This window comes from Rhinolophus ferrumequinum, chromosome 22 (genome assembly GCF_004115265.2).
Source record: "Rhinolophus ferrumequinum isolate MPI-CBG mRhiFer1 chromosome 22, mRhiFer1_v1.p, whole genome shotgun sequence".
Lineage (NCBI taxonomy): Eukaryota > Metazoa > Chordata > Mammalia > Chiroptera > Rhinolophidae > Rhinolophus > Rhinolophus ferrumequinum.
In genome coordinates, this window is record NC_046305.1 from 37340498 (window position 1) to 37350156 (window position 9659).

The 9659-nt window shown below is 40.1% G+C and overlaps 1 pseudogene; it reads left to right on the forward strand.

Moving 5' to 3' along the window:
• Window positions 1–8182: 8182 nt before the first annotated feature.
• LOC117015257 (protein TFG-like) lies at window positions 8183–9355 on the forward strand (annotated as a pseudogene).
• The last annotated feature ends 304 nt before the right edge of the window (window positions 9356–9659 follow it).

Sequence of the window (9659 nt, forward strand, 5' to 3'; positions counted from 1 at the left end):
CAATAAAAAAGATCTCAAAGCTGTAACATTTAAGCAAAATAGAGAGCTGAAAAGAGAAATTGACAAGCTAAAGAAAGAATTTGAAAATTACAAAGTAACATAACTACAGAGTTATTCTACTTTTAAGTATGATAAAATATGGCTGAAACCAGAATTCAATTGAAATACTAACAATGAAGGCAAAAGGAGAAGGCAAAGGGGTTAAGATAAGATAATCAAAATGGAGGACAAAGGAAATGCAACTTAAAAGTGATTGTTATCAAAACAGGAAACCCAAAATATGCAACAGAATTTTCTTCAGCCTTCCAGCTTCTGCCTGGTTTGATTCATGCCAAGCAGCTGTGCCAGCTCATATTCCCTGTTACTGACTTTGTTCTGTTCTTTGATGAAGAGAACCAGGCAGGGGCAAGAAAGATCAATAGTTGCTGGTGACATTCTTGAAGGTGTTTCCTCATTGCCTCCCACAGCACTTGCTGCAGAAAGTGCACCACACCTGCTCCTTATTTCATGCTTGCATCTTTGTTAATGAACATCAGCACTAACTAATCTAAGCCAATAACCTCAGACTGAACATCACTGCTTTTTAAATTTCTTTCCCCACCCCTGCTTTATTGAGAGACAATTGACATACAACATTGGGTAAGCTTAAGGTGTACAATGTGCTATTTTGATACACTGTCTGTTGTGAAATGATGACCACAATGGGGTTAGTTAACACTTTCATCACTTCATATAATTACTGTGTGGGGGTGAGGGAGTGGCGGAGGGGGACAGAGTCCCAGAGAGCGGTTGCCAGGCTCTCAACCTCACATGGAAAGGTGCTGGCTGAGGTAGTAGATGGCCATCGGCTGTGACTAGTTGGCCATCAGCTGTAACCAGTGGCCATTAGCCACTGACACAACTGCCATAACTACGCTGGGGGTTTGGTAGGTTGGTTGGTTGGTTGGTTGGTTGGTTGGTTGGTTGGTTGGTTGGCAGAGCAGTGGACTGCGGATGGCGCATCATGTGGAGCCTGCTTCCTGTGTCTCCAACCCAGCCGCCAGCAAGACTATAGTGGTAGGAACCCCCTATCCATGGCTCCTTTGGTGTTCCTTTCTGGCCTCACCATATCCTGCGTTCTTATGCGGGGAGCAGGACCCAAGACCCCACATGTTAAGAACATTTAAGACCTACTCTCTTGGTGACTTTCAAGTATACACTACAGTATAGACACCATACTAAATATTAGATCCCAGACCTATTCATCTTATAACTGGAGGTTTGTACCCTTTGAACAACATCTGCCCATTTCTTCCACACAACAGTGCCTGGCCACCAGCATTCTATTCTGATTCTGTTTCTGTAAGTTTGAAGAGGTTTTTTGTTTTGTTTTTTTCTTTCATTTCAGATCCCACATATATGAATAAATGAGATAATACAGTATTTTTCTTTCTTTATTTGACTCTTTATACTTAGCATCATGTCCTCAGGTCAATCCATATTGTCTCATATGACAGAATTTCCTTCTTTTTTATGACTGACTAATATCCCATTTATATATAAAATGTGGAATGTAAGTATGTTACATTTTTATTATCTACTCATCCAGTGACAGACACTTAGGATGTTTCCAGGTCTTCTGAATAATGCTGCAAAGAACATGGGGGTGCAAATGTATCATTGACACAGTGATTTTATTTTCTTAAGATATATACTCAGAAATGGGTTTGCTGGATCAATTGTTACCTCTACTTTTAATTTTTTGAGACACCTCCATACTCCACTTTTCCATAACATGCATTATTTCTTATCTTTTTGAGAATAGCTATTCTAACAGGTGTGAGGTAATATCTTGTGGTTTTTGACTTGCATTTCCCTGATGATGAATGATGTTGAGAATCTTTTCATGAGCTGTTGGTTGTTTGTATGTCTTCTTTGGAAAAATGTCTATTCAGGTCTTAGCCCATTATAAATTAGATTTTTTTCTATTCAGTTGTCTGAATTTCTTATATATTTTGGATATTAACTCCTTATCTGATATATGGTTTGCAAATATTTTCTCCCATTCCATAGGTTGTTTCTTCATTCTGTTATTGTTTCTTTAGTTGTTCAGAAGCTTCCTAGGATTTCCTGAGAATGACATGCACTGACATGAGTGACTCCCACTTGGTCCCTATGGAAGCAGGCCCTCTGGCTTAGAGGAGCTGTGCATTATATAGGGCCCTTTCAGAATCTCTGGGGACTCAGGAGTATCTCTTGCTGGTTCCCTGTGCCCTCATGAACTATGACTGGAGGGGCCTGGAGTTGAAGATAAGATTTTCAGGATCTCAGTATTTGCAGACAGGAGTGTCTCTTGCTGGAACTGTGGACTCTGAGGATTGTTGGCTGACTGGAAGACTGGCTATGAGGAAGCTGGAGCCACATATAGGGTGCTTTAAGTATCTCTGAGGAAGCATATGGTACTATCTCTTGCAGGGTCCTTATGCCAGCAAAATTGTTTATGGACTGTGGCTGGGACAGGAGCCCAGTCACAGAGCACTTTCAGAATCTACCATCTGATCGAGTTTGGCAAGCTCACCTCCAGGAGCTCCAAGATCAAGCCAGTCAGGAGCCATTTCAGGGTCCACAGCCAGGACTGAGGTTCGTATGCCTATTACCCAGTGCATGGGTGAGCATGACTGCTCCTAGGTCTTTGGCATATGGTGCTGATGACAGGACCAAGACATATGTGGCTATAACAGAGTCCTCAGGGGAAGGGACCAGTTTCTGAGTCTGTAGCCCAGAAGACAGACAGTGAGTCAACTACCTGGGTGCAGTCCTGTGTTCTCAAAATGACTCTTCCCGGTGTTGGACTGCCCTGGGGTTTGACGTCTCCTACCTGGATCCCAAAGATCCTACAAACAAAGGCACTTGGGTCGTTGTTTGGATGCCAAATTATTGTTGCTGGAGGGAGGACATGAAGAGGGGACATCTTGTTCAGCCATGTGATTGATGTCATTCCTGCATTAGTGCTTTTTTAATCCCATCCAGTTGGGTATATGTTTTCTTGATTCTAAATAGAAAACAGTCTCCCAACTAACATCTCTATCATTAATTTCCCTGTCCCACAGTTATTTGGCTGTTTTTGAGGAAGTAAATCATTCACCATGTCCAATGAGTGACATATACATGTTCAACAAAAGGTTATGAAATAGATTATTTAAGGTTCATTAGTATTCTGGCCCTGGGAAAAAAATTAGGAATAACATTGTGTCTACACCAAAGTTATTTAAAGGAAATTGAAGGTTAATTGTTAATATTTTTCTTGCAAATTAAAAATTCCTTCAGAAAGACACTGAATTCTGGAATTTCTGTTAAAACTATGTATAGATATGTGAAAAAATCAGATCTGTTTGTCTGGGGGAGTAGTAAGGTGTTTTGGTTAGCTATTGTTTCTCAGTAAGCATATCTCTATGTGAATCTGTGTGACACAGATCTTTTTATTACAATACAACCTCCATACTGCTATGTTTTTAAATAAAAATCCAATATAACAATACTATACTTAGCAAACATAAGTGATTACTCTTTGCATGAAAGAGCATTCCCCTAATATATTTTGCAAAGTATATCAAACATTTAAACACTCTTTAATCAAATGAAAACCTCTCTCTCTCGATTTGGGATATAAAATACATAAAACCCTTTCCAGTCAATAACACAGACCTTCAACATTTCAAGTGTTTTTCATAGAACTCAACCATTAATTTAATGGTTAACCTAGCATTTGCCAAATGCTTATTTGAGTTAATTTGATATCTGGGAGAGATTATGACAGACACGTGCCTTTGTTTGGGCTGTTATAACAAAATACCACAGACTGAGTAGCTCATAAACAACTAACATTTATTTCTCACAGTTCTGGAGTCCAGAAAGCCTGAGATTAAGGCCCCAGCATGGTCGCATTCTGGTGAGGGCTCTTCCTGGTTCACTGCCTGCACCTTCTTGTTATATCCTCACATGATAGAAAGGGACTCTGTGGGGTCTCTTTTATAAGAGCACTAATCCCATTCAAGAGGGCTCTGCCCTCAAAACCTAAGCATCTCTGTATAACACACTTCCTAATTTAATTACCTTGGGCATTAGGATTTCAAAATCTGAATTTTGTGGAGAGACAGAATATTCAGATAACCTCAAAATGTTAGGTAGTTATTATTTCGGATTATTAGATCTCATTGTTAAGAGAAAATGTATGTAGAATTTATAAAAGACAAAAACCCTCCAAATTTCCAGTCTTTGCCTCATAGATAATTAGCTGAGTTGCTTGTCCCCACTGATCAATGGAAACAAATTGCTTGCTAATCCAATTATGCTTTTCTCCTTCCTGCGATTTCCTGGATTTAAGTTGGCACACAGGCCCTCCTGACAATAGGCTGGCCTCTGAAGGAAAAGTTCTCTGATCTGCTATCCACTTACACCACTCTTTCATTCCTGTTCCCCACACCCATTTCTTTCTAGTCTTGTTTAGTCCTCTCTATAAAAGAAAAAAATCTTGTGTCTAACTCTTCAGAGACTTGCAGCTCTTACAGTTATAGTTTTGCTCCTACTGCAAAGAGTCCCTTTTCTCCTTTGCGATTATCCTTTTGAATAAAGTCTCTACTTACTAAGTCTAGATTTTTTTATTTATTTGACAAATGTTCCTGGGTAAACATTACTTATAAAAATCCTGAGTCACCAAATTTCCATTATTAAAATACTTAAGGTTAACTTCTTAAATTTAATGCCATTCAAAATGTCTACATGAATAAATTTCTGTGTTTTTATAATTTTCAGGCAATGTAACACAAACTTGATAAACTATTGTGTTTCCATTATATATCAAGAAATCAAAGCAAAATATTCAACAATTATACCAATAAATGCCTTTCAAGCATATGTAGCTCTGCTTTTTTTATTGCTTTCATATTTTGTCATATTTTTCCTTTCATAAATAACAAAACTTTTGTAAAATTTTATAGAATGTGGGAATCTACAAACTGCAAGGGGAAGAAAAGCTCAATATTAAGAATGTTATAGTTAATTTAATTGATTTGTGTTAGCCTGTATGTGCATGTTATGATATATACATTGCCAAAATGTTGGGAACAATTATGGGTCTGCTTTAAAACATGGTCAAACACTATATGAATGATCAGCAATTGATTTAATCATTTCAGTGGCTGCTTTGCATAGTAATAATTTTAAGATGAGTTATTGCTCTGTTAAAATAACTGGAGGAGGAGTTCCAGTCAAAATGACAGAGTAGGTAAACACTGTGCTTGTATCCTCCCATGACACATCAAAATTACAATGAAATTATAGACCAAACAACCTGGAGAACCATCTGAAGACTAGTTGAACAGAAGTCCTATAACAAAGTATATAAAGAAGAAACCACATCTAGACTGATATGCAGGGCAGAGAATGAAACAGGCTGGCCTCAGACCCACATATGATGATCAATAATTGGAAGGATAGCTCGGCTGCAGTGGTCCTCCTGAAGAGCAAGGGGTTCTAGCCCCACATTAGACTGCTGAGCCTGGAGCACCAGTGCTGGGAAGAAGAGCTCCCACGACATCTGGCTGTAAAAATCAGCAAGGATTCCATTCATCCAGGTGAAATGGAAGGCGACTAGAAACCCAGTCACCCTTTTAAAGGGCACTTTCACAGACTGTCTCACTCCCAAGCACTCACTTTGGGCTCTGATGGAGGGGCTGTGGCTCACGAGGCACCAGATACCTACAAGGAGAGACTGAATTGTGTGGCTTCAGATTGAGGGCTGGAAGGACAGCTGCCATTGTCCCTGTGTTCAGCCCTCCTTGTGGGCAGACACCATGTTTCCTGTGCTGAGCTATCCCCCCACATGGTTAAATCTGAATCTACGTTTCCTGGTGAGCACTACTCACCCTATCCTGGTGACTCCCTGAGACGCTGCCTCACCCAACTTACCTACATGCTGAAGCTCTTTCAGTGGCTGTACAGGGAGTTGGCAGGTGGTGGCAGGGCAGAGGGTGCCCTATTCATTTTGCTGAGCTGCTCCAGACCTGGCACTGGTGGCAGCTGACCTCAGTTCTCAGTGTGGCCTCTCTCACATGCCTCCAAGTCCAGTACAGTCAGCAACCAACCATAGATCGCTTTGTAGCTTCTACTAGGTAGCCTCAGGCCAGTCACAGGCAGTGCCTGACCTGGACCTGCACAGGAGCCTCTTCCAAGAGGACCCAGAACTAACATACCTGGTCGCCAGCTACAGATCACAACAGACCATGACCCATGTGCTGCCTACAAGCGACTGACTTTAAATTGACAGACATGCACAAACTGAAAGTAAAGGGATAGAAAAGTATATTTCATGAAAATGGAAACAAAGAAACATAAAAAGCTTTGGTAGTGATACTTATACCAGATAAAATAGACTTCCAAATCTGTAATAAGACAAAGAAGCACCCAGTAATCCCACTTCTGGGTATTTATCCTAAGAAACCCAAAACACTGTTTTGAAGGGACATGTGCAACCATTCATGTTCATTGCAGCATTAGTTACAAGATCCAAGATATGGAAGAAACCTGTGTGTCCATCAATGGATGAATGGATAAAGCAGAGGTGGTACATATATACAATGAAATGTTACTCAGCCGTAAAAAGAATGAAATACTGCCATCTGCAACTAGGTACATGGAAGTACCTAGTGGATATTGTGCTTAATAGAGTAAGTCAGACAGAGAAAGATAAATGCCACATGATGTCACTTATATGCGAAATCTAAAGAACAAAATACACAAATAAACTAAACAAAACAAACTCAAAGATACAGAGAACATTTCAGTGGTTGCCAGGTGGGAGGGACATTGGTGGGTAGGTGGAAATGGGGAGGGGATTAAGAAGTACAAATTGGTAATGACAGAATAGTCATGGGGATGTAAAGTATAGCATAAGGAATATAGTCAATGATATTGTAATAAGTATGTATGTTGTCAGATGGGTAGTCGATTAATTGGGGAGATCACTTTATAAGTTATATAAATGTCTAATATTGTATTGTATACCTGAAACTAATATTGTATGTCAATGTAATTGAAAAATTAAAACTGATTTTTTTAAAACTCCCCAAAATCATAAGTCTTGGACTGAAAGGGGAGAGGATTAAGAAATACAAATTGGTAGTTACAAAATAGTCATGGGGATATAAAGCATCGTACAAGGAATATAGTCAATAATATCACGATAGCTATGTATGGTGCCAGGTGGGTACTAGACTTATTGGGGGGATCACTTTATAAATATTATATAAATCTAACCACTCTGCTGTACACCAGAAACTAATATGAAATGATATTGAGTATCCAAAAAAAGAATTTTTAAATAAAAAAATAGCCAAATAAAAAATAAAATGACTAGGGGAAAGTGCATTGATTGGGAAAGCAGTTGACATTGCTCCTTCTAAAACCAAACTTATTTTTAAAACATTTTTAATAAACATATAACTATATGGAAACAAGCAAAAATGTAAATTATATTTTATTATGTTCTCAACTTGAGGCAACTACAAGCACATTTATTTGACATCATTTTGGGAATTCACTTTACACATGTGTCTGATAAAATATAATATGGTTTTGTCAATGCCATTCTCCGATGAATAATTATTTAATCAGTGAAGATGGTTGTAATGGACTGAGGGATCCAAAAGGGGAAAGAGGAGCTTATGACTAGACCATGCTTATTACGACCAGATACCATAACTCTCCTGAGGTAGCATACTAAGGAGCTGTTCAGTGTTCTGAACTCCACAGGTCTGTCCATTTCATTGCCCAAGCCTCCTTCCCAAAGTCCCAGCTCAAAGACTGAGGTTCCTAATTATTTGGAACCAAATAATTATTAGGAACCAAATAATAACCAAAACACAAAACTCGTGATTCTTTTAATTCATGACAAAAAGGAAAGTCAGTTATACTCTATGACATTGGCTATAATTTGGGGAGGATCCCAATGATTTTTGTTCACAGTAAATGTTCACTTTTTTCTAACAATTAAAAGCCTTTCTTAGAGCCGAGTGGGCCATGACTGTACCCTCCCCTCGATGCCCCAGAGCCCGGCGGCTTTGCACCAGTCCAGACAGTGGAGACCAGTGGAGAGGCGGCAGCAGTGGCCTCGGCAAGTTGTCTTTCACCAGAGTTGTATATATCTGACATCCTGGAGTCCTCCATGAACGGACAGTTGGACCTAAGTGGGAAGATAATCATCAAAGCTCAACTTGGGGAGGATATTCAACGAATACCCATTCATAATGAAGATATTACTTATGATGAATTAGTGCTAATGATGCAACGAGTTTTCAGAGGAAAACTTCTGAGTAATGAAGTTACAATAAAGTATAAAGATGAAGATGGAAACCTCTAACAATTTTTGATAGTTCTGACCTTTCCTTTGCAATTCAGTGTAGTAGGATACTGAAACTGACATTATTTGTTAATGGCCAACCAAGACCCCTTGAATCAAGTCAGGTGTACTATCTTCATGGAGAACTGATGAAACTTCAAAATAAAGTGAATCGCTTATTGGGTAGTTTGGACCCACCTGGAGAACCTGGAGCTTCCACCAATATTCCTGAACTGTGGATGGCAGGGAAGAAAAGCCTGCTGCTTCTGATTCTTCCGGAAAACCGTAAACTTGGGTGATGGCAGCAAGTATGCCAGCTTTTGATCCTTTAAAAAACCAAGATGAAATCAATAAAAATGCCATGTCAGCATTTGGCTTAACAGATGATCAGGTTTCAGGGCCTCCCAGTGTTCCTGCAGAAGATCATTCAGGATCACCCGACAGCATTGCTCCCTGCTCCTCTGCAGCTCACCCACCAGGAGTTCAGCCACAACAGCCACCATATACAGGAGCTCAAACACAAGCCGGTCAGATGTCTCAACAGTACCCACGACAGGCTGGTTGTGGTGCTCAGCAGCGCGGCAGTATGCTATTCAGTCTTCAGCAGGCTAGAGTCAGCTGACTGGACCCCAGCAACCTCAGCAGTTCCAGGTAGGGCAATGGCCCACAACTTCCCAGGCACCAGTGCCTACCTTTTCTGGTCAGCCTCAACAACTGCCCCCTTGACCACCACAGCAGTACCAGGCAAGCACTTATCCTGCACATACTTACACTACCCCAACTTCTCAGCCTGCTGGTTATTCTGTGGCCCCTGTCTCAAACCTGAGTTGGCTCCAAATCAACCTGGGGCCTATCAGCCAAGACCAGGTTTTACTTCTTGGAAGTACCATGACCCCTCCTCCAAGTGAGCCTAACTCGTATTCACGGAACTGCCATCCCTTTGGTCAGGGCTATACCCAACCTGCGCCTGGTTATCGATAAAGAGGCTCAGGTACACTCAAGAATGTAGCTGCTAGCTCTTTGCCTCCCAAAAGACTCCAATACTACTATTTTATTTTAATTTGTATTTGAAGTTCAGAAATTTAAAAAGCAGAACATTTTTTATGATATCATTGACTGTTAAAAGTATAATTTGCTAGACCACCTAGAACCAAATGAAAGTCTTTTTCCTCCCCTGCTGAAAAGTATAGCAGCTTCCTAGTAATTTTGGAACACTACTCTTATGTGTGTATAAAGTGATTGACTTTCTAGCCTGCCTTGTTCTGAGAATATTAAAATGCTGGGT